The sequence below is a fragment of the Musca autumnalis genome, unplaced genomic scaffold, assembly GCF_047663935.1.
Source record: "Musca autumnalis isolate F117 unplaced genomic scaffold, ASM4766393v1 scaffold_1, whole genome shotgun sequence".
Taxonomy (NCBI): domain Eukaryota; kingdom Metazoa; phylum Arthropoda; class Insecta; order Diptera; family Muscidae; genus Musca; species Musca autumnalis.
The window spans coordinates 311,506,615-311,533,380 of NW_027411644.1; positions in this window are offsets into that span (position 1 = coordinate 311,506,615).

Genomic DNA, 26,766 nt, shown 5'->3' on the forward strand with positions numbered 1-26,766 from the left:
AGCGCTCGTAAAATATATCTTTGGTCTGTTCGTCCTTGTCTTCAGTGGGAGCATGAGCGCAAATTAAGCTCATGTGTAAGAATTTAGCTTTTAATCGAATTTTAGCGAGTCTTTCATTCGCTGGGGTGAAGCTGGAGACCAGATGTTTTAACCTCCGACCAACTACAAATCCGACACCAAACTCATGTTTTGTGTCATGGCAGCTATAATACAGTGCGTCACCTTTAGAAATTGTTTTGACGCCTATCCCAATCCATCGTATTTCCTGTATGGCAGTAATGTCACCCTTGCCAATGCGTATACTGCACCTTCTCTATAAAGTGTGCCTTCATTCCAGGTGCAGATTCCAGATCATGGTCCTTAAAACGTTTGCGGGGTTCGTAAACTTTCGCCCATACTTAGTTTAAGTTCGAAGATGGACCATATCGGTGCACTCCTTCAGGTACCTCAGCCACAAAAGTTCGAAAATGTTCGGAATAATTGTACGAACGATAACTCTTAACGGTAGTAAACAATTTGGTCTTTACTTTACACATCGTAGAATTTCTACCAAGCATATATGTGAGGCTTCAATATGGACTCTCTCGGTCTACTTTTTCGGGTACCTTCCACACAAAATTTCGGAAAAGTTCAGTTCAGGACCTGCTCTCGAATCGCTTTTATTTTTGTTGTAAAAACTTGTATTTGCTTCCCCCATTTCGGCAGTACATGTTTTGTCAGGGGCTAGTCCTTACTTCCTAAGAAAATAGCCTGAAAGGTGCAAAAAAACCCTATGACAAAGTGTGCAGTGGTTGGAGCGCAACATATCTCTCGAACGAATCTGCCAAATCTATCCCAAAATTTGGCCTTCGTAATATTTTGTACAAACTTATTTTAAGTTTGAAGATAAGCCATATGGGTCGATTCCTTCATGTACCTCCACCACAAAAGTTCAAAAATGTTCGGAAGAATTGTGCGCAAGATAACTCTTGAAGGGAATGAGCGATTTGGTCCATACTTTACATATCTACCAGATATAGATTTGGTTCGAATATGGACTATATTTGCCCATGGACTATATTTGACAAAATAATGGACTATGTCGGTCCATTCCTTCAACACTTTTAAACTTTAATCCTAATCCACATTTTTGTCGGCATGTTCAAATGTCCAAAAAGGGCCACAAAATTATGAAAAGACCCTAAATAGATTCGAGATGAAAGTTTCGTAGTTTCAATTCACATAGGCTGAGGGTAAATCTCTTTCGACAAAGTAGAATCATACTTCTTACTTGTTTTTATACACTCCACCATAGTATGTTTCACTTATCAGGATAAAATTCTAAGACGATCTAGCCATGTCCGTCTGTTGTAATCACTCTACCGTCCGCAATAATTATGATAGAACGCTGCAATTTTGCTCCCGAGGGTTTTTTTCCATAGGCAAATCAAGTTCGAGGAACGGTACCCCTATTTAAGGTGTTTTGGTGTAATTTGACATGTGAGATTCTCAGTGGTCCCTAAACTTCCCCACCAAAAATCGTCGATATAGGTCCATGTGTTGGTATAGACTTCATAGAACGGTACCTGCCGATTTTCGATATTTTGAATGTTGTGGCCTCAATATCCCACCGAAATTAGTTCGAAGATGAGCCACATCTGCCTACTCCTTCGGATATGCTTTTATTGTTCCAAAAGCTCTAACTTATACGGTGACTAATTGAAATGATATCTATCGAAAAGAAATGACACACAAAATAAGATCCACTTCCAAAATGTCATGATACGAACATGAATATCCCTAACGTACATCGAAAATAGAAATAAATATATTAAATGTCGTATAAAATTAGACACTAACGTAACAGCCCAGTTCAGTAAGCTGGGTATTGCTGTTACCTTATATTGTTCTACCATGAAAGAAAACAATTCATTCCATATTAGTTCAGAATATTTCATTGTGGACTTTTTTATTTGCTTTTGATTAAGCAAGTACCTATACGAGTATTAAGGTTTTAACATTTTGTATGTAAAAATTGTATAGTATATCACGAAAAAGCAAAAAGTTGCCCCAACCTAATATAGATCCTTGCTACGCCCTTGGGAGGTACTGTTCTATGGAGGTTACATCAAAGCCCAGGAATATATCGACACCTCCAAATAATAGTATGCTAAGTCTAAAAAGTGAGTTTTGCAGGAGAAGCTCTCAAAGTTTGGGAATTTTTTTGAACTTCAGTACTATGCTAAGTCAATATTTGTTTATAACTTCTGTTCGGATTGACCGATCATTACCAAAATTAGACAGAATTTAAGTTAAAGGACGTTCGACACCTCCAAATAATAGTTTGCTAATTCTGAAAAGCGAGTTTTGCAGGACAAGCTCTAAAAGTTTGGAAATTTCTTTGGCCTTCAGTACTATGCTAAGTAAATATTTGTTTATAACTTCTGTTCGGATTGTCCGATCATTACCAAAATTTGACAGAATTTAAGTTAAAGGACGTTAAATATTAAAATGTAAAGAACTTGAAAACATGCTAAGTCGACTTAGCATACTATTGTTTGGAGGCGTCGATATGTATGTATCTGATAGGATTCTCCGACGAGTATTTCGGTGTGTTACAAACGGAATGACAAATGTAATTATACCACTAATAAATTCGTTGTTTTAAAATATTACAACAACAATAGGATTAAGCCAGACAATATCGAAAAAAAAAACAAAATTGCAACAGCTATCCCAATGAATAACCCCACCTATGTTCAAGATAAGACATGTCGTTTTCAAGCAAAATCCTGAAAGCCTAAAAAACCCTAAAAACGTGATCTTCGACCTCGATTTACTTAAAACTCTTTCAGGGGATTATTTTTTGTTTAATTTTCTCATCTATGAATGTTGTAGTTTCAGAATCCGCAATAAATTTCCACGTGCAAGCTCTTTTTATTTAAAGTTAGTTAAGGCGCACAAAGAATAAAATTTACAGCCTAGAAATATGCAACATTTTTAACGAAGCAATTCATGAAATTGTACCCTTTTACTTGAGTAATTTTATTAAATTGCTGTAGTCGGTAACTCGATCTAAGAACCCGTATAAATTAGGAAAGTTTTTAGTGAAGTTTCAGCGTGTGGCATAGGACTAAGGGTTTACAACTAAAACTTTGGGCTCCAAAATAAGTGTATGACTTTGGACAAAACTGAAAGCGGCTGTTATTTTATGAGTTACCAGCAGACCAGGTCCGCGTTGGTGGCCCTTGAAACAGTTTTATGTTACCTTTTCTTAAGTCATCAATTATATTTTATTTGTTATATTGTATCGCTAATTAGTCGGGATCTGCAAGTGACTATAAATAAAAAAATCTTCAGAACTGTTGGTGTCGATATGCAATTTTTACATACATACTGATGACTTGAGGCATGCATTTAATTCATCTGCCGGAATAGTATAACTGGAAGAGTTTGTCTGAAATCTAAACGTGAATTGCTTCTTAAAACCTTCAAGAATCGATATAAAGCTTATAGGAAATTTTTATGTGCCATCGTATATTCGTTCCAGATGATAACTTCTATTTAATATTGTATGTGTGCCCTTCATTTATGTATCTTATATATCTGATGAAGTTATATCTACCGATAGGTTGCCTTCTAATCTAAACACTTGCTTTTCAATAAGACCAAAGTTTCGTTATGCATAACATCCGGCATTTCTATTGATTTGCAACATATTTAGGAAAGTGGGAGTGGTCTTGGTCTTATGGCTAAAATATGAACCTAGGGTCGGGGAAAGGGACACGTTCGCAAGTTTTACACATAAAACGCATTTAAAAAATGGTACTCTTCCGAAATTCAACAAAATATATAGCCTATTTCCACCAGGGGACATCCCTCTACATCATCTAAAATTACATGAAATTCGGTTTAGAAGATTTGGAGATATAATGCAACACTGTACAACACAAAAAATAATTACAAAACAATTCGGCCAGATTATGAAAGAGGAAAGAGGACAAGACACGTGTATCGGCGTTTTGAAAGTTTACGACGGAACGTAACATAAATAGGCGTGGCAAGTTCCGCCCATTTCTACAGGTTTTGAAATATTCGACATCAGATTCCTTGGAATCCTTGTATTTTAGGTATAAAGTGTCTTTGGCAATATTACTGACAACAATGACTCATGCGTGTCAATAAACGGGTCTTTTTGGTCCCTTTTTTAAAAACGTTTAAAATCTCCTTTAAAATGTGATCGTATCAGATCAAAATATTCTACAAAATTATTTGTCATAAAATTTTACTATAGGTCCCTGAATACACCAAAACTCAAAATCGTACCTAAACGCCAGTAATCTGCCAAAAGTAAAATCACGTTTTAGGGTTAATGTTGTACTTTATCTGAGTTTATTATGTTTTATGCCACAAATCTTCATTCTAGATAGAAGACGGCAAAGACAAAAATATTCTCCATCGAATTTCAATATAAGTCGCCGAATAAAGAAATATGTATTTACAATATACAGTGTTGGTCACATAATTAGCACACCCCACTACCAACATTTATTTTGCCTAAAAAGACCTTCAAAAGTACTTGTATTTAATAAAGTATTTGTACTAATATATTCTCCGTATTATGCTTAAGGAATACCACGCAATACAGAAACTGAAACATAACTGTCAATTTGAATAACCTACAAAAATGTAAAAAATGTCATAAATTCACTGGACACGTATCACTAATATTGTGACAAGAATCACTAATATTGTGAATAGTTTCAATATGTTCGTCAAAATTCAGTTTTAAATCACTTTCGTTTGGTAATAAGTTCCAGTCTGCTAGTTATACTATCTACCGGCCTCCGAAATTTCAGTGTCAGAAGGGGTACACCTTAGGTGCAAGGACTGATGGAAATTTCAGTTTTGTTAGTGTTTTTATCGATTTTTTCGCATGTAACCAAATTCATTGAGGCAAGTAGTTCATAGAAACATCAAATAAAACATCATATTCTTGTTCATCTTTATATGTAAATTTGCGAATAGTCGGATGTACCCATCAGCAGTGTGCATCTGTAAAGTCCGTTTGACACAAAATTTTTCATTAAAAAACTGTAATATGATGCTTTGAGGTATTGATTTTATAAATACTTATCCATCTGGACTGAATTTTACCGATATGTTGTGATGTATGCCGCGAAAAACCTATGTTCATCTCTATGTGACCTACGCAACTTTCAATAATTTTCTAAACATAAGGCAAATGGGAGATAGTCTAGTGAGACCGCAAGATTATATGTTTCCCGGAGCTTAAAATGATTAAATTTAAAATCAATAATCCAGAAAATATTTATCTTGAATAGTATGAATAGTAGGATTTTAACCAATTTCAGCAAACCTCAAAATCCTTTATTGTTAGAAAGGGATTATTCCTTTAAACATACTCATGTGCTACGTGTTCACCTAGTGTTTTGTTGGCAGTTTTGCAGTGATAGGTCTTTGGTGTTATTCAGACGCGTAATTTGGAATAACAACTGGTGTTATAAGTTGATCCTTCTTCACATAAGGGTGCATTTTATTGATCTTCTTTCTATAAACCTCTTCCAAGTCGAAAATTTTCTTGAATGAATCATTGACCTTAACCACTTTTTGAAAAGTTTTTGCACTTTATATTTAAATTTCGGTAATCGGTTAACAATTCCAATAATTTCAGATCCAATTGTACATTTGTTTTTAAAGTTTTGGCGACTTTCTGAGGTTTAAGTGTACATTACGAAAAATGGTCCGCTATTGGGATATATTCTGAGATTCCGGAGTGATAAATTATATTTTCTTTCAAAAAATGATTTGTTCAATATGTTTTGAATATGAATTAACTTCAATTGTATATTAATTGAATTAAATTAAAAAATCTTAGAGTGTGCTAATTATATGTCCCCTTTATAATTTGGTCGTCTTCACAAAACTTTTATTTTCAAAAAACCACTGATAATACTATTCAATTATATCATTAAATCTGTTAAATACATTATAGAAAAGGATTTTGTTTACGAAAATATTTCAATTTGCCCTATCAAAACTCTTAGCTGACTGAAATCATTTTGCCCCAAAGGGGTGTGCTAATTCTGTGACCAACACTGTATATCAAAGAATATAAGCATCAAGTTTGCCTAAAAAACACCTAAATATATTTTGAATAAATTTGTTTTGTTCTTTTTTCGAGTTGATGCATGAAAGTAACATGAAATTTAGCTCTAGACGAAAGGTGTTTAAAAAAAGTATTCTACACAAAATTTCACTATAAGTCCTAGAACAAACTAGATATCTGAGTAAAATACTTTGTTATGAAAATGACGTTACAAAATTAGATATTATAGCTAGAAATTATTTCTTAAACTTTTAGACTCTTAATAAAAATTTATTCCATACTAACTCAAAATCTCGTAAAATAGCTTCCCTTTTGGGGGTTGTGTCAAAAGAAGAAATCTTTCAAATCAAATTTCATAATGAGTCTCTGAACAAGAGAAATTTGTAGCTACGAGTATAATATTTAACATCTCCAGAAGCTTTCGCTTTTTATATATGATTTAGGACCATATTCCATATTTTATTCACATTTTCGTTATCTGCGGTCACAAAATATGCTTTATTGAAGTTTTTTTGATAATAAATTCTTTCAGAAGATTATGTGTGCTCGATCCAAACTGTTTTCGAAATATCTGTGGTGAATATATATAGGGAAAATATGAAAATGCGGGCATAGTCTGCGGCTATTGTCCAGTGAATTTATATCTGACATACGAGTCCTAACATCCATGGATTTGGCATGGCATACTATAATGATGGCAGCTATATTCACAAAATTAAAATTTATTCCATACTGACTCAAAATCTTCTAAAATAGCTCACTTTTTGGGAGTTGTGTCAAAAGAAGAAATGTTTCAAATCAAATTTCATTATGAGTCTCAGAACAAGAGAAATTTGAGCTATAATATTTAACATCTCCAGAAGCTTTCGCTTTTTATATATGATTTAGGACCATATTCTATATTTTATTCACATTTTCGTTATCTGCGGTCACAAAATATGCTTTATTGAAGTTTTTTGATAATAAATTCTTTCAGAAGATTATGTGTGCTCGATCCAAACTGTTTTCGAAATACACTTTATACCTGGCAAGAAATCTGATGTCGAAATTTCAAAACCTGTAGAAATGGGCGGAACTTGCCACGCCTATTTAGGTTACTTCCCGACGTAAACTTTCAAAACGCCGAAACACGTGTCTTCTTTTTTTCGGTCCTCTTTCATAATCTGGTAGAATTATCTTGTAATTATTTTTTTGTGTTGTAATTTGTTATAGTTTGTCAAAAAGCTTATATAGAAAAATATTCAAATGACTTTGTGCGTGAGCTTTTTTTTTATCGAATCACTTTATAATTAAAATTTTGGCCAATCTTAAGTAAAAACTCATCAAAATATGATACAGAGTTACGAGATTGTAAAAAAGTCATAACCCTAATAGGCATTACATGAATGAACATACGACTTTAGATTTGTTTGTTTGCAGTTTTAGTTTCCATTCAATTTCGTATTCGTTACACTGTGCATTGCCTCTGCATTCGTTAAATTGCAAATAAAGGTGCTACACATGTTTCCTGGCAAATACAAAATGGGATCTGGCCTTAAAAGTTCTAATTAAAAATTCTTTATATGAAGCAGTTATTTTCAACTGAAACAGGAAAAAAGAAGAATTGTACAAGACTGGGACTCATAAATTTAATATGTCTATGGATTATGCAAAACAAAAATGAGGTTGTGGTGATTTCCAAATGTATAATTACCAAAAATATTAGGATTTATTTGTGGCCGATTTTTGTTTTTATTTACGTATATGATATTTGATCCAGTGCAGTATTTTCACTGACACGCTTTAACTGTGTTACGTCGTCTTAAATCATAAACATTTTCTTTTTGGAACATATATGAAATGCTCTGTATAAATGACTGCAAAATTCAAAATATACTGACATATTTTCTTTAATAAACTTCAAAATAATGGTCAGTAAGCTCGTCTCTAACGGGAAATTAATTAAAAAAATTAATAAAAAATGACCTTCGCCTAATAGGCAAAATTTTCAAATAAAAATAAAAATTCCACGTTCATTTAAAAATACCTTGAACTTATTTTTAACATTTACTTAAACAAATCTACTCAAACTCAATTCTAACAATAGCCAATAACAATAGCTGACACAATAATATGAATTTCTTTCTTTACGGTTGTGATAGCCAAGAAAATGCATTTTACACAAAAAAAATAGAAAAGTAAAATATATACCGAAAGCTTTACCTATGCTAAAAAAGCAAAACCACAAACACTCAGCCAGCCACAATATTATACAGCAATTTTAATAACGATAATTCTACATTAATTTTCAAACTCGTTAAAGCCACACTCCGTTACCCCTTCCCTGGAAAGCAAACATTCACAAATATTTGTCTAAATCAACACAGGCAATCTCTTAATTTCTTCTTTCTTCAAACAATGGCTATTCAGGTTGGAGAAAAAAAGAATGAGGAAAACGAGAAACAAATCTACATAAAAATAGCAGAGAAACCTTTGGGCGAATAGAAAAAAATCTTAATGGAAAAAATGGCTGCCGATGCTGCATTGTTGTGGAAAGAATGTCGGTGATAATCGTTTTGAGAAAATGAATGCATTCAACACACACAAGAACTTCTTGGTCAAGTCAATAGGCAACGGAACAAAGCAACCAACCGTCAGCCAAACATCACAGTTGGCAGTTGAACCAACTAGTTTTCCTCCTTCAATATGGACTTCTTAGTTTACTTCGATGGTAGTCTAAGCTGTTAAAATGGTGCCAGTTTTAGCTTGTTTCCCCTCGTATTTTCACAACTATGGAAGGGACATTAAAACAAATACCTGGAATACTTTCTTGAATAGCATAAACCACAATCAGATTTCAATTAAATTCTACATTTACTGTCGTTATTTGTTGGTTAAAGTTTTAAAAGAAAAAGGGTTATAGTTTGGTGTAATGCCAATTCGCATAAGCATGCTATGTTTATAGACTACTACTGATTGAAGTTGTGGATGACAGATGTCAAACAACGGTCCGGATTAGACACTACACAGTCAAAATACATAGGATGACATTAGGTCTAATAGTAAACCCTACACCCTTAACAAAATTCAGCACTGTCTTTTCTGACAGGATAATATGGTAAAATCCCGGATTTATTTTCAGCAAACTTTCATTTTGAGGGGAAACAGACTTCGCGTTGAATTATTTACATCCGTTACAGCTCGTGAGCTAGCATGTTAACAATAATAACTAAAAAAGCATTAAGTGCGACTGGGCCGAACATTTTATACCCTCCACCATGAAATATTCTAAAATTATAATGGAGCACTGATACCCCCAAATACCTCATTAATATGAGAGAAGTCTCCCTAATACCTTCCGGGATGTTTGTGGATAAGGGCCCTGAGTGCAACCTGTTGCAAGACAAATCAAAACGATTCGAGAGGAGATCCTAACCTGAACTTTTCCGAAATTTTGTGTGAGAGGTATCCGAAGGAGTTGATATACGTAGTACATATTCTAACCTGAACTATGTCTCGTAGAAATATTGCGATATCCAAAGTATGGACCAAATCGGTTACTGCCTTCCAGAGTTATCGTGCGCACAATTTTAGCGAAAAGTTTTGAACTTTTGTGGGGGAGGTATCCAAAGGAGTGCACCGATAAGGCTCATTTTGGAACTTGATTTAAGTTTCGACAAAATATTACGACTTCCAAAATCTAGACCGAATCAGTTCATTCGTTCGAGAGTTGCCTAGCGCTCCATCCACAACACATGGTGCATTAGCGGTTTTTTACAGCTTTCGGGCCATTTCCACAGGATGTATGGTCTTGTCCCTGAAAAAAAAAACTTGTACGTCGTAATGAGGGCAGCGACTAAAAGTTGTTACAACACAAAAACAAAAGGATTCGAGAGGAGGTTTTAAACTGCACTTTTCCGAAATTTTGTGTGGGTGGTACCCGAAGTTCATATTTGAACTTGGTCTATGTCTGGTAAAAATCTGGAAAATAGGCTTTGTCCCTTCGAGAGTTATCGTGCGCATAATTTATTGCAAACAAATTTGAACTTTTGTGGGGGAGGTACCCAAGGGTCTATATGGCCCATCTTCACACTTAAACTAAGTTTGGACAAAATATTACGAAAGCCGAATTTTGGACCAAATCTATTAATCCATTCGAGAGTTATTGTTCGCTCGACTAAATCGACTCCAAATTGTCAGAAACGGATTTCGTCCAAACATACTTGGGGTCAAAAACCATTATTTCGATGAGACACATTTTGCCCGGATAAAAGTGTACGAGGGCTGCATGAAAACTACCTGGCCTAGGCAACACCACGTATTACCAGGCGCCATTTGAATTTTTTGTTGGAAAATTTAACAGTTTTTAGCCTAGACTTACTCAGGGCAGTGTGTCGTATGACCATTTTTTGTGTTGATTTCAATGACTTGAAAAAACCACTTTGCAAAAAAATGGAATTTACTTGTGAACATTTTCGTCCAAGAATTTTTCACAAATTTCGACGTGTATCGATCAAATCAAATTTTTGTATGTCGTTTAAGGACCATCCTATAGGACTTTGAAAAACTGGTTCAATGAATTTAACCGTGGTCGGCACTCGCCAAACAACGAAGGTTGTGAGGGTCGTCAAAAATCGGTCGTTGTGCCAGAAAAAAAATATGCCGTCCATGAGCGGATAGAGGCATCCCTGGGAATTTCTTTCACGACTAACATTTGATATCGCATAAACACCTGACCGCAAAAATGGATTCTTATCGTTAGATCCATCAAAAATCGCTGAAAAAAGGCTCCTGGGAATTGGTTCAAAGAAATTGTGCATAAAATCGATTGCGGTGCTTCAAACGACGTTTATAAGATCGCCACAGACGACAAATCTATGATCTATGCTTAGGAGCCTTAAACACCAGCAGGAATCGGTCTTTCGGGTATTCGAAAGCGAGCCAAATCAAACGAAAGTTTTTCATGTAGGATGCACTTCGAAGCAAAAGGTTGCGAGCTTCTTCAGAAAAACTGAGCGTGTGGCGAATATACGGCTTGATAAATATAGGATGGTTAATTCTGAGTGGTACACTATAATTTGTTTGCCTGAAGTCTCCTGAGAAATTCGAAAAACGAACAAGAGAAGACAAATCATTCTGCATCATGACAAGGTGGGCTTTCACACATCGATTCAAACCAGCGCACTGTGGTTTAGCTTGTATGGGAGAGGGCGACAAAAATATTTCTAATCATGATATCGATCTGAAAATTTTACCGTAAACGCGTAGTGACTAGAAGATAATTTTCCCCAAAAATCATCAGGATTGGTCCACTTTTAGACTCCCCATAACGGTACTTCCAGTTTTTTATTAATTTCAAGATTTTGTCTATATTTTCAAAGTGAATTCGCTGCAGTTTGGCTTTTTGTGTTCTTTGGAGGTATTAAATATCGTAGGTCCGTATATGCGTAGGTCCATGGTCGATAGAGGTCCATGTTTTGGTATATCCCCCATATAGACGTACCTCCCGTTTATTTATTATTTCACGATTTTGGCAATATTTTCCAACTGAATGTGCTGCAATTTAAGATTTCGAGTTTATAATCTGTATCAAACATTATTTTCAAAATTCATCAATATATGTCTACATTTTGGTATAGTCCTATATCATGTTAACTTCCAATATTTGCATATTTAAGTATTTGGCCTAAATTTTCTATAAAAACGTTTGTAAAATTCATGTCATTTTATGAATTTTATTCTTGGCAAGGGTGTCGCCGTGGTGCAATGGTATGCACGCCCGCCTTGCACACTAAAGGTCGTGGGTTCGATTCCCCGGCCAGACAACATCAAAAATTTCAACGGTGGCAAAATACCCCTCAGTAATGTTGGTGACATTTCCTGAGTATTTCAACCATGTAAAACTTCTCTACAAGTGGAGTCTAAGGACACGCCGTTCGGTCTCGGCAATAAACAGTAGGTCCCGTATCATTGAGAGTTCCCAATTCGACTAAATATGTACCAGGATATATTAACAGTAAACAAGACCACACAGGTGGTCCTGCTTGCCAATTTAACCGTTCTACGTTGTTTTGTTTTCTGTGTGGAGCTTAAATCTACGCACGCTTTCCGCGTTTTTACTTTCGACGGCAGATAATTCTTGAAGTGACATGTATCCTTTAAAAATAATGGTGTCTTTTATAGCAAGCCAATTTGCATGATGTTTATCATTTTTTTTGTTCTCTTGTTCTATATCCAGATTTTTGAAATTTCTTTGAAGAGATAGTGTATGCGATCTAACAATTTAGAGAAATCATATCCCGAAACATCCAACTGAAGGTTTCCTATAATTTCTTCGAATACCCTCCGTCCCATGCTGGCATTGACAAAGTTTTTTGGAGGATCCAAGGTACTAAAAGTATATTTCTTTTCACAATATTAAATGAAAAACACTCACAAAAATACATTTCAAAAGAAATCAATTTTACTACAAAATAACGATACAACTTTATGAAGTTATCTATTACAAAAAAACAAACAACAAAAACAAACATAGCAATTTTACACATTACTTTTTTGTGATATCACTTGTAACTTGTCACTACGTTATTGGAAATTTCAATGTCACAATTTCTTAAAATGGAAATGCTCACTTCTGTGGCTCTGCTTTAGCAAGTACCATTCTTCTTCTTCTTTATTTACTCATCCGTTATTCGGATATTGGTGATCGTACAATAATATTTCAATGCTACATATATGCATAATATTAAATACATATTTATAATTATTTGTTGTTACACAATGATGTTCAGCTCCCTGTTCTTAGCGGCATGTAAAAGTGTGTATTCATCATTATAGCCAGTCCATGTCAGGATATTTTTGAGCCACGTTGTTTCTCTCCTACCTCTTCCACGTTTTCCTTCAATTTTTGCCTTAAGTATTGTTTGTAGTGTTTTGTATTTGTTATTCCGTAATATGTGTCCAAGGTAAGATATTTTGCGCTTTTTAATTGTTGAGATTAGTTGTCGGTTCACATGCATCCTTCTAAGTACTTCGTCATTTGTTATTTTTGATGTCCAGGGTATTTTCAGTACTCGGCGGAATGTCCACATTTCAAAAGCTGCCAATTTCCTTTCATCGGAATTTTTAAGTGTCCAGACTTCGGCAGCATATAAGAGGACTGACCAAACATAGCACTTGATAAACCTTATTTTTGTTGTTACATTTATTTCGTGGCTTGCTAATACTTTTTTGTATTTGAAAAACGCATCTCTCGCTATTTCTATTCGGCTGGTAATTTCTTTGGAGTAGTCCCACCGGTCATTTATTAGAACTCCCAGATATTTAAATGTGTGTACCCTCTCGATCTCGGTATTCTGTATAGTAAGCTTCGCATTTCGATGTTCGTTCTTTCTGCTTACGATCATATATTTAGTTTTTTTCATATTAATTTTTAACCCAAACTTTTCACTTATGAATGCCAGCTTTTCTACAAGTTTCTGTAGACCTGATATGCTCCCAGCTAGTAATGTGGTGTCGTCCGCATATCTTATATTATTCACATATTGTCCATTAATTTTTATTCCAATGTTTTCTCCACCTAACGCTTCTTGAAATATTTTTTCTGAGTACACGTTGAATAGTAATGGGGAAAGTATGCACCCCTGCCTAACTCCTTTTGAAATAACAATTTCTTCAGTCTGTTCACCACTGACGTCGATTCGTGCTTTTTGATTCCAATACAAATTTTTGATGCAGCGTAATTCTTTTCCTTGTACTCCAATTGATGCCAAAATATCCATTAATTTATCGTGTTTAACCGTATCGAATGCTTTCTCATAATCAATGAAACAGATGAAAACATCTTTTTGGGCTTCTCGGCAGTTCTGAATTAAAATCTGCAAACAGAATAGAGCTTCTCGGGTACCCATCCCTTCCTTAAACCCAAACTGTGTTTTCCCCATAGCATTTTCGCATTTGCTATATATGCGTTGATGAATAATTTTTAGAAATATTTTCAGTACGTGACTCATTAGACTTATTAATCTGAATTCACAACAACGTTTGGCACAGTTTTTCTTGGGTATGGCGATGAAAGTAGATTTGAGCCAATCTGCTGGGTATTGACCAGTGTCGTATACATGGTTGAAAAGAGTGATGAGGAGTTCGATATTGCTGGTATCTATTAGTTTTAAAACTTCAGATGGTATTTCATCTGGACCTGTAGCCTTTTTATCTTTTAGGGTTTGTATGGCACGTTCTAATTCTAATCGTGTTATTGGTGATCCTGTTAAAGAATTGTTTATATTATTCTCAATAGGTGCTCGTTGGTCATCCGTGAAAAGTTTTTCTATGTAATCTTTCCATATGGTCTTTCTACCCTCTATATCAAATACTGCTTCGTTTTTATCATTAAATATGACAGCGTTAGACTTTCTTCCATACGTCCCAACAGATTCCTTTAACTTTTTGTGTAGGTTAAAGTCGTCATGTATGGATTGCAGATATTCGATTTCTTGACATTTTCTATTTAGTTGGTCATTTTTTGCTGCGCGGATTGCCGATCTTATTTCCTTGTTTATTTCCCAGTATTTTTCATAATTTTTATTTTTATGCTTACTTCTTTCTTCCCAAAGTTCTCGAATTTCGACTGTTATCCAGTCTTCAGTTCTTGCCATTGATCGGTTTCCTAGTGTGCTCTTAGTAACTGTATTTATAATAGTTTTTAGGTTGTTCCACAATAAATCCAAATTGTCTTCATTGATATTTCCTAGTTCTGTGTTTATTTGATGTTGCAGTTCATCCCTTATGATAGGATCGGTAAGTTTTCCGATATCGATTCTCGGCTGGGATTTCTTTTTCCGTGTTAGGGACAGTTTGAGGCGCAATTTTGAGACCAGTAGATTGTGGTCTGATGGAATATCAGCACCTGGATAAGTTGTACACATCGTAACACAGGAATTGTATCTTTTGTTTATTAGCACATAGTCTATTTGGTTTCTTACAATATTTCCATGGTTATCTTGCGGTGATTTCCATGTGTATAATCTCCTGGGGTGTAGACGATAAAATGTGTTCATAATCTTCATATTATTTTCTTGGCAGAATTGTATAAGTCGGTCTCCTCTTTCGTTTCGGTTTCCAAGACCGTATTTTCCAGTGATGTCTTTGACTTCATCCTTACCAACCTTCGCATTAAAGTCACCTAGTATAATATTAATTTCATGATTTTTTGTCATTCTTAATAGTTGCTCAATGTTGTTATAAAATTCCTCGATGTCATTGGCATTTGCATCGCATGTGGGAGCATAAATTTGTATTATGTTGATGTTTATTGGTTTTGCCATTATTTTAAGTAGAATGGCTCTATCTGACAGTGGAACATATCCAGTTATGCATGAGGCTATGTGGTTTTTTACAATGATACATACTCCATTTCTATGAATGCCGTGCTGATTTCCTGAGTGGTAAACAGCCACATTTTCCGTTCTAAAGTCACAGCTGTCCTTCCACCATGTTTCGCTAACACCTAATATGTCTATTTTAAGACGATTCATTTCACTGATGGTGTTTTTAAGTTTTCCAGTTTCATAGAGACTTCGGACATTCCATGTCCCAATTGTTAATTTTTGTTTGGTTTTACCTCCGGGGATTCTTAGCACTTGGCCGGAGACTGAGGGCCGTGTATTTTGCGTTGTATTGTTCATGTTGTACGATTTTCAAGGGATGTTACTTCAGTGGTTTCCCGTTGCCTTCTGAAGGGTTTATAGTTTTCCTATAAACCCTATATATTCAGCCGCTCCAATGGAGTACAGACGCTGTTTGCTGCCGCCGAATCTCGATCAGACGCTGCCTTTTTCCTTTTATTTTTTGGTTCGCCCCACATATTTTATTTTTGCGGTACCCGTCATATCTGATGAGCTTTCCCCTATCCACCACCTGGGGAGGCGTCCGATGGGAGAAAAAAAGAAAAAAAAAACTCCACACGGAAAAAAAAACTCCATTAGAAGTTGTAAAAAGAAAGCCGGAACACTAAAATTTGATGTGTCTACGATAGATTTGAATCGTTACAATCAAAATTTCTAGACATCGATTTTTGTATTTTTGTCGCGGGCTGGGACCATAGTGCAGCGCCATTTTGTCCGAAAAAAAACGTGAAATTGATGCTTCATCCGCCGTACAGCCTTGCCTGTTAATCCAATGACTTCACTTAATTCCAGCACATCAAGAAAAAAGGCGTGGTCAACGATTTTTGTTGCTTGAAGATGCTATAAAAGCGTTTAAAAACCATGTTTTGGAGGTGTCTCCTTCGGAGTGGAAAAAGTGCTTCGCCAATAGGTTTGAGCGCATGAAAAAATGTATAAGTCATGCTGGAGACTACTTAAGAAAACAATTAAACCGTTTTTGAAGGTAAAAGATATTTAGAAGTAGCATTCGGTGATTTTTAACAAATCGAACAGTCAAAAAACGTGAACATTTCGAGGAACATATGTTCCCACAACTTCCCCGAAGGAACATTGTCTCAATGGTCTGGCCCCTACCTTTTATTGCCGAGTCCGAAGGGTTACGGCACCACTAGGAGAAATGTCACCTACCTTATTATTTGAAATCGCCAAAAGTATTGATGTTGTGTTCAGGGATTGATATTTTTGAGTGCAACTGCATACAACTGCCCCACGTTGGCTTGAGGCTTTGGGGGCATTACAGTGCTTCAAGACTTTGCAATGCATTGTAATTTGCATCAATTAAAAAAAAACTGGAAATTTAACTAACAAGAATGAAAATTCTTATTGGATATAACTTTGTTAACTGTTGTTTTAGCTTATTTATGAAATGACTTGTCTTAAGTCAAATCGAATGACGATTATTTTCGTAGAGCATTTCGGTCTTCTAACTCGCTTCCTTCAATGTGCTTTCCGTCCCTTATTTTAAGAACCGCTATAAAATAACCACATAATGACATTTTTCAGCTTCGGAATATTCTACAAAAATGTCGCTCTGAAGATTTTAGGTACGGTTTCCAAAGACATAAAATCGATAAAATCTTGTTTAAGAGCTCGTTTTTCAATTTTACCCGAATCTTGCTCAGACAGCCCTATATCTATTTATTTCAATGTATTATTGTTAACCTATTGATGACCTAGAATTCTCTTAGTCATTAAAACAGTTGGATCTCGTTTTGCTAAGCACGTTAATTTCATTATTTCTTGGAATAAATATCCGGTGAGGTGAAAGCCGCAGTGAGTCGAACCTTTGAGTTATGGCGGGTTGAATTCTGGGACGGTGACCCATTATTGCAAGTGTTAAAAGTTACGTTACTGAATTTCAAGTGGGTTTAGGGTGCTACTGGGTCAATATGTGCTATGTCGGCGTAAGATTATTTTCGTGATATGCCCTAGCCAAATCGGCTGAGGATTTTTTAGTTTAATATTTTAACCCCGAAATGGTATCTTTTCTTTTCTTTAAAGTATATTTTTATACCTTTTTCAACAACAAGGACATAAACAACAAGGCAGGATAAGAGTAAGATTTGACTTAGCACATACTTTCCCTGTAGCACCCTAAACCCAGTTGAAATTCAGTTACGTAACTTTTAACACTTGCAATATTGGGTAACCCGCCATAACTCAAAGGTTTGACTCACGGCGGCTCTGCCCTTCAGGGTTCTGTATGTCCTCACCAAGGGCTTTCACCTCCAAAAAGAGTTTTCCACCCCCCCGGTCAACATCGTAATTTTTTAACGCACAGAAATGTATCCTCATAAACGTTAAGAAACGGTTCAAAATACGGTTTTTTGTTCCAGCACCATAACCGCTTAAAATGTCTAATGCATATTAATCATATCTGATTTGCAATTTTAATAGCTTTCTAATGATATACTTATACGGTTAATCGGTTCATAAAAATCGGATAAAAATTTTAATATCAGAATAACCGGTTCTATAATTCGAATATCCGGATCTTTATTCCAAAAAATAATGAAATTAACGTGCTTAGCTAAACGAGATCCAACTGTTTTAATGACTCCGAGAATTCTAGGTCATCAATAGGTTAACAATAATACATTGAAATAAATAGATATAGGGCTGTCTGAGCAAGATTCGGCCCAGCAAAAATTCGGATCCATTAGTCATTACGTAACCCATTACAAACAAGCTTCTTTTCACATTACAAGTAATCTGAAAAGTAATGGGATACTTCTTAAAAAATTACAAGGCAAACCTGCTTACTTTGCTCCTCACTAAGTAATGAGGACGGTGGCAAAGTGAGTGTGCGTCCGACTATAAATCCTAGGGTTGTGTGTTCAACGCTCACTGTCGGCACGCGAGTTTTTTTTTAATTAAAAAATAACAGTTCGCGGTGCACATGTGCACTGCACATTTAACCTTAATGTTCGTGTGCGTGGCACAGTATGTAGTGTCTTTGGCTAGAAATCAGAGGGTTCGTGTGTTCAACTCGCACAGCGCTCGAAATAAAATAAAGTAAAATAAAAGTAAGAAGTGTGATGAAATTAAAAAAAAAATCTCTACATCAACTGTTCTAAAAATAGATTTTTTCACCTTACTTTTCAACTTCTACTGGCCACAGAATAACTAGTTATTCTAGTGTCATAAAATAACAACAAACTGAGTGCGACATGCCCTTGTAAAAATAATGGGGAAGAAAGGGGGTTTGCGACTTCCGAGCGACATTTTTGTAGAATATTCCGAAGCTGAAAACTGCCACCTTGTGTCACTTTTATAACGATTCTTGAAATAAAGGACGAAAAGGACATTGAAGGAAGCGAGTTAGAAGGTCAAAATGTTATACGAAAAAATCCTCATTTGATTTGACTGAAGACATGTCCTCTTAAATATAATCTTAAGCAACAGCGAACAAAGATATAATGCTGATTCCAGATGGCTTTTAGGGTCTTCAGCAAAATATTCATCACGCCATATCGCGAAAGTTCGACTCACGGCAAAACTGTCCTTCGGGATTCTGTATATACTCGTCAAGGGCTTTCATCTCCAATAGGAATTTTCCACCCCCAGACTTTGAGCTCCATTTTGTTGCACAGTGTTATTCGTCATTAAAATTAGAGTTGGGCAATCTCGTTCAATTGAACGATTCGGATCACTGTAACATCATAAAAACCAACGTCTGAAATTAAGTATACGCAGTTTTGACAAAGAAATTACCGGTGTCCATTGAACGAGATAGCGAATATTTGCTTTATTCGACTTCGACAAGGCAGGCTTACAAAAAGGGGCATGCTTGCGTATTAGGTATATACACATTTGCTTTCTATATTTAATAGTTATACGTCCCATAGTTGTAAACTATTGAAAAATCACTGTCCTGTTTAAATCCCAAAAATCGCACTACACACTAAAAAATCAAGAACCTATCATTCCAATACCAAATTGCAACCTGATTTCCAATGAATTCCATTACAGAAAAATGAACAAAAAAAGAAATGCAAGAAAACAAAGCTAAACGAAACGAAAAGAAAAGAAAAAATTCACTCTGGTTAATGAAATGTTTATGCTGTGTGACATTAACTGAACACTGCTGAACGACGTTTGCCATGTCGTTCAGTCAGTCGGTGCAATTTAAAGGCACAGTTTTTTTTGTTTTTTAATAAAAATTTTTCTTGATGAAATATTATAAACACAAACGCCAAGAGCAGCAACAGCAGGCAATCTCTTCAATCGCCATGTGAAAAATCTTTATTTTAATGTTCACAATTTATGTTGGAAGAGAAGAAAAAAACTTTTTTGCAGTTGTCAGGGCATGGATGTCGCAAAAAATATATAGTTAACTTTTGAACTTTAAACATGGGCATAATATTAGTGTAGTAATGCAGTGGGGTGACCAGGTGCATTTACAGGACGTTTCCGTAATTCAAAGAAATTTAAATAGTTGAGGAAACCGTTAATGAGAACGATACTAAAACTTGATATAAGAGTAGGAGGATAATGTAGGAATCTAATGACAAACGTTAATGTACTGATTGAGGAGGAGTTATACGTAAAGGTTTATGTCGACTTTTTTGGTTGTGCGTCCACTTGAATTGGAATATTTGAATAACAGCGCAATTATAATTATTGAATCCTTGATAAAGTAGATATGGAGATTTCTCGTATTTGTCTATAATTTAAACATATAGTCTGTTTTTATTTCTTGTTCCTGAGAGGTAACGTCCTCAGATTCCAATAGTCCAATAGTCACAACATTTTACTTACCAAAGATCAGTGCACATGGTCACCCTAATTATTAACACATAAATGATTTTAATTTCTCTACTGATATTATGGTTTGTTTTGCTTGTGTTGGCCTGGCAATTGGTTAGTAGCTGTAGAATATCTCCTAACTACGATAGGACCAAAGTGCACCACAAGTCAAGTAAACACCATAAAATGACAAAGAAAAACATGACAAGCGACTGACGTGCTGCAACCAAAGGATGTAATGTAAAGAATAGAAAAAACATGGCCCCAGGTCAACATAGAACTGCGTTTGAATTGAAAAACGTATAGAAAATAGGTAAAGAGGCTTTGTAGATTTTCTTATTAGTTCATAAAACAACAAGAGAGGAAACAATAAAATCATCAAACAAAAGAAATAATGATAAAAATAAAAATCAAGAGAAAATTAAAACGGCTTTGAAGAACTTTAATTTTCCATTAGCTTAAAATATCCATTTAAATTACATAAAATGCTTGCACAATTAAATGAGCAGTAGACGACATTCGCTCTCCATTGTCTATTCTAATCACAACACCTTAACGACAGTTGAATGAACTCACTTTTGTTCACAATGTAAAACATCACAAGGGCAATTGATAAGAAATTTGAAAGTTGAAAAATGGTTCTCATGTGAATGCCTTTTTCTACGAATAAATCTCGCTTGCTTTAGCCCGGCCAGACAGAAATGCTTAATGCGATGGCAGACTAGATAATCAAATAAATTTCAAAATGACCCCTTAAAATATGCTTTGTTTTATTTGAAACCTCCCCGAAATAAAGTATGCAAGACTGACTGACTTGCTTAGATTAACTTTTGTAATTTTTAGGATATTGACATTTATCATGTCAAAAATGTATCAACAAATTCCCATTTGAGTTTTATGTCTTTTTATTAGTGTTCAGTTTTATGGCACAAATCACATGTAGATACGTATTTCTTTACCATCTTGCACATGTTCTTCCATATATATTTCTGTTTTAGTTTTAATAATGTTTTTCTTACTCCAAAATGACCTCCGCATGGTGTATCATGATATAATTTTATCAATTCATATTTTTCTTTTTCATTAAATATTTTTCGAGGATTTTCGTATAAAAGAATTCTGACGTCACAATTTTTTAAGTATTTATTTACTTTTTCTTTAAATTTCCCATGGGTTATTATTTCAAATATATCGTCACTTTTACTAAGTGCGATATTCTTAATACTCAATCTGCTTAACTCAGATGATAGCTTCTCCAAAATATTATCTAGATAATAAGGATTATCACTACATCTTATGGCCAATTCGTTCACAGAATGATTATCAAGAAAAGTGAATTCTTTTGTCGACACATCAATTATAAATTTTAATTTTTTAGCTAGCTTTATATCTTTAATGGATGTACATTCCACTACTTTGAGTTGATCAGGCTCATCGGGATATGTCATCTCATTATCTTTATCCATATTGCGCAATTTATTTTTCATTCCTCGTGTTATCACCAGCGATTTCTTAACTTTTTCGTCAATATTCTGAGGTATCATTGTTTTTAATATATTGGAGTCTATTTTAATACGTGAAAGTGCATCAGCATTAGTATTATTAATTCCTTTCTTATACACAATTTCAAAATCATAGTCTGATAATTCTAATCTAATTCTTGTCAATTTGGAACTTGGATTCTTATGAGAAAACAATGAGACTAGTGGACGATGATCCGTAACCACTATAAATTTCCTACCATAAAGATAAGGATGGAAAAACTGAATTCCCCAATGTATACCTAATAATTCCTTTTCAATGACTGGCTTATTTTTCTCATGTTTATTCAAAGAGCGGCTTGCATAAGATATTGGTCTATCATTTCCTATTTCTCCCTGCGATAGTATTGCACCTAGAGCAAAATCAGAAGCATCTGTAGTTAGTATAAAAGGTTTATCAAAATCTGGATACTGTAAAATTGGTGGTGTTATTAACTTATTTTTAAGTGTCTCAAATGACTTTTGGCATTGTTCCGTCCATTCAAATTTAGTGTTCTTCTTAGATAATGAGTTCAAACATGTAGTTATTCGGCAAAATTTTTAATGAATCGTCTATAGTAATTACAAAATGCTACGAATCTTCTAACGTCATCTGCGTTTTTTGGAACTGGATACTTGGTTATTGCATCGTATTTTGAAGGATCTGGCTTAATTCCATTAGGAGTTATTAAATGACCTAAATAAACTACCTCTGGTTTCAAGAAACAACATTTATCAGGGTTGAGTTTCAAATTGTACCTATTCAGTCTATCTAGTACCTTAATGAGATTCTCATTGTGGTGTTTGAAACTACATCCAAAAACTATTATGTCATCCACATAAAGAAATGCTTCAGACTCCAAACCAGATAAGGCTATTGTCAACATACGTTGAAAACTATTAGATGATATTTTAAGACCAAAAGGTAACCTTGTATACTGATAATGCCCATTAGATGTCGAAAATGCTGTCAGTGGTCTTGACTTAGGATCAAGTTCAATCTGATGAAAAGAACTAGTCATGTCTAACGTCGAAAAATATTTCGCTCTACCCAATCTATCCAAAATATCGTCCAAACGAGTTAATGGAAACTTGTCATTAACAATCTTATCATTAAGTTTCCTAAAATCTACAACTAATCTCCATTTCTTCAAATCCGTCTGTCCTTTCTTTGGAACTAAAAGCAATGGTGCATTATAAGGACTAACTGATGGTTCAATTACTCTACTTTTCAAAAGATCTTGTACTTGAGCATTTATTTCTTCCTTATGTGCTTGTGGTAGTCTATAATTCTTTATATAAACAGGATTTTTGTCTTCAAGGTTAATTTTCTGCTTATAAAAATTGTTTGTCGTTAAATCCTCATCTTCAAGATGGAATGTCGACTGATATTTCCTTAATATAGCTACAATTTCTTTCCTATGACCTTCACTTAAGTCATCTAAATTAATTTTGCTTATTAACCTCTCAAAACGTTCATCCGTATAACTACTGTGTGAGTAAGAATGGTTAACTGTAAGTATATCATAATTGCTTAAAGGAACTGTTTCTAATTTCATATGATCTATCGTCATGTCTTGGTCAGTAACGTTCAGTAATTTGATATGCTTATTTCCATTTTTCGGAATTATAGAATTAGCCAAAAACACACCTTTCGTAATTTCCCGATTTAATACTACTGCGTCTTCTACCAAATTGATGGTAAAAGGTAGAATGATTTCACTCCTCTTTGGTACAACTACCTGATTAATTTTGAAAGAACTATCGTGTATAGGAATTGTGATGCTTTCACCATTTAAATTAAATGTTAGGATATACCTATCATAATCAACGTTACACTTATATTTCGATAAAAAATCTCTGCCTAAAATTCCATCTGTACTAAGTGGAATATCATTTGATACTAGCTGAACACTATGCTCAATAACTATACCATTTACATCTATTCTAACATTAGTTGACCCAAAAGATTTAATTATTTCCCTCGAAATGCCTGTTAAATTGCAATAATCATCTGGATTTTCCTCATAACGGTACAAAAATTTCTCCTTACACAAAGAAATATCTGCACCCGTATCAATTAAAAATGTAAGTGGATAGTCTACATCTACTATGTTTAATCTTACATAATTCTTGAGGTTAGATGATATACTGAAAATGTTTCTGTTTTTTACTGTGTGCTCTCCGAAGACGAAGGTCTTGGGGTCTCCGGAACTTGAAAGTTTCCCTGATCTTGTACCTGGTTAACATTATAATCCCTACTATTGTAGTCATTGTTGTTTCTGTTATTGTTACCATTATGGTTATTATTGTTCCAGTTGTTATTGTTTTTCCTATTTCCATTATTATTCCTGTTATTATTATTGCTGTTATTACGTCCATTCCTGTTATTATTTTTGTTGTTTTTATTACCTTTATTTCGGTTGTAGCCATTATTATTATTACTGTCATTGTTACCATTATTGTTGTTATATCGTTTGTTATTATTACCGTTATTGTAATATTTCTTTTTACCATTTTTATTATCCCTATTAGTTTGTGCATTATGGTACATCACGTCTTTCTGTTTCGTACGAGATACGTATCTTTCTGCAATTCGCAAAGCATCGGCAAATGTCGATACACGACTAGCCTCAATAGTTGAAACAATTTGTTGATCCTGAAGCCCATTCAAGAATGTATTGAATGCTGTCAGGTTGTTAGTAGCTATTATTGCATCTCTACATTGTTCACCTAAGTCAGAAATCTGAATCTCGTTAAGCTCAGAAACAAGACTTTCTATTTTATTAGCGAAACCTTGCAAGTTGTTATTTCTCTGAGTTAAACCAGTCAATTCGTTCAAAATGGCATTAGACGACTTTACGGGCTTATAGGCTGCTTTTAAGGCAGACAATAATTCAGTAATGTTCTTAGGTACTCCTTTCTGTTTCACCCTATTCTTGACCCGACTATCTAATCTTGAACAACAAACATATTTAAAGAAGAATTCTTTCTTTTCCTCAGGAACCGTCTCGTATACTAACTCTAGATTAGCAACGAAACTCTCCAAATCTTCTTTTTTACCTGTAAAAACCGGTATTAAGGTAACAATAGTCTTCAGATCATTGGTTTCCATCTTGCCTTCTTGTTCTGCAGTGTTTTTATCTCTAACCTGTTGAGCTGATTCTGAGTGTTCTAATAATAAGCCTAAAGCTTCAGCTTTCAATTCGTTAAACCTCGTCCGAAACTTAACTGGATCTACGAGCTCTTCTTTTTCTAGTATGTTCTTAAAGTCTGTTTGTAAGTTTTCTAACTCTAATTTCTTTTTTCCTATGGTTTCCTTTGTGTACGGTTTGCTCAATGACTTTCTCGCATTTGATATTAATATACCTAAAGACTGTAAAACCTTATCCATGGTCTATTACAATTCTTAACTACAATATTATTTTTCTTCAATTAATCATGGTATTACAATTTTTAACTACAATGTTATGTTTCTTCAATTAATCATGGTATTACAATTTTTAGTCTCGGTTTCTACTGCAACGCACTCAACCTGGCTTGTTGCTTACGTATTTGTTTCTTTACATATTTTCTTAGGTACCTAATAATAACTACCAAAGTTATTATTATACAAACTAATACTAGTACCTCAATGCTAATACTAACGGCTGTTGGTGCATTGGCCGTAGCCTGTATCACCTCGCTGATTTTTGTTTGTGTACTCCCCATTTATAAATATTGTCTTTTTGTCCTTTTATTAGTTATTTATTAATCCGTTTTATATATTCTTTCTTTTTTTTTTTTTTTTAATACAAACTGTTGACCACGAGCGCAACGCGCTTACTGGTCCTAACGTCTGCAGATTGATGCAGCGTTTTATTCTCTTTTTAAACTCCTAGCGCTGAGATAGTTTTTTAATAGGAAATCTATTTCATCGATGCGTATCCAGAGCCTGGAAGCACGTTCCCATGGAGGTGGCGGATCGGAATTTACCTCACGAATCAGTAGAGCTCTTTCCTTTTTGAGCCTCCACGTATAACCTCCTCTCGTCCTCGGTTTTGTGACTTTCGGGATTTTTATGTCCTCTTCTTTTGCATTATTGAGTCCGTTTCGTCTTCTGTATTCTTGAATGGTTAGCGGCTGCGGTCCCGACATCTGTGTTGAATCCACGATCCACGGCTTGGATCGGACTGCCCGGACAGTATGGCAGTGTCTTCAAAGAAAAAAAAATTTTTTTTTTCCGCAAGGATCTCTTCTGCGGCTTGACGCAGGATCTGTTTTTTTTTTTTTTAAACTGCGGATAGAACGCAGGAACTGCGGATGAAACGCAGGATACTTGCTGACTAGAGAGCAAGATTTGGCAGGATCGCCATGTAATGTTGAAAAGAAACTCGAGGGTTTTACTTTTACTTTGCTAATAGAGCAAAGTGCAAGTCAGAATAGGTCTGCCTTCTTTATTTTTTTTTCGCTATTTATATACAATTCTTAAATCTAACATTTGAGTTCTTATTTTCTAATATTCACAAAAATACTCGATATTGAACAACTCCCAACCAATAGGGAAAAGAGTTCAATATCGTTACAATTACATATGTATGTGTATATGTAATATCCCACATATGTTGTCATACATTTGAGTCTTTCACTCATATTCATATTTTAGAATTTTACTCAATGAATCTACTATTGGGATATTCTTCAATCCCATTGGCCAACTGACTCATTACAATAGTCTTGTATTCCAATTGGAACTCTAAACCATTGCCCTACATATGAGTGAGTAATGAACTCGCTGTGGCGCTGCGAAACAAAAAGAAAAACAAGGCAATGAACTCGTAGTGGCGCTCGATCAGCATAACAAAACAAAATATCGAACATCTAAATGTATGGCAACATAATGTGTTGGTGACATACTACAGCAGATTTAAGTGGCAACTGACACTCCTGTTAAAGACATCATTGTTCGCACACACACACAGGC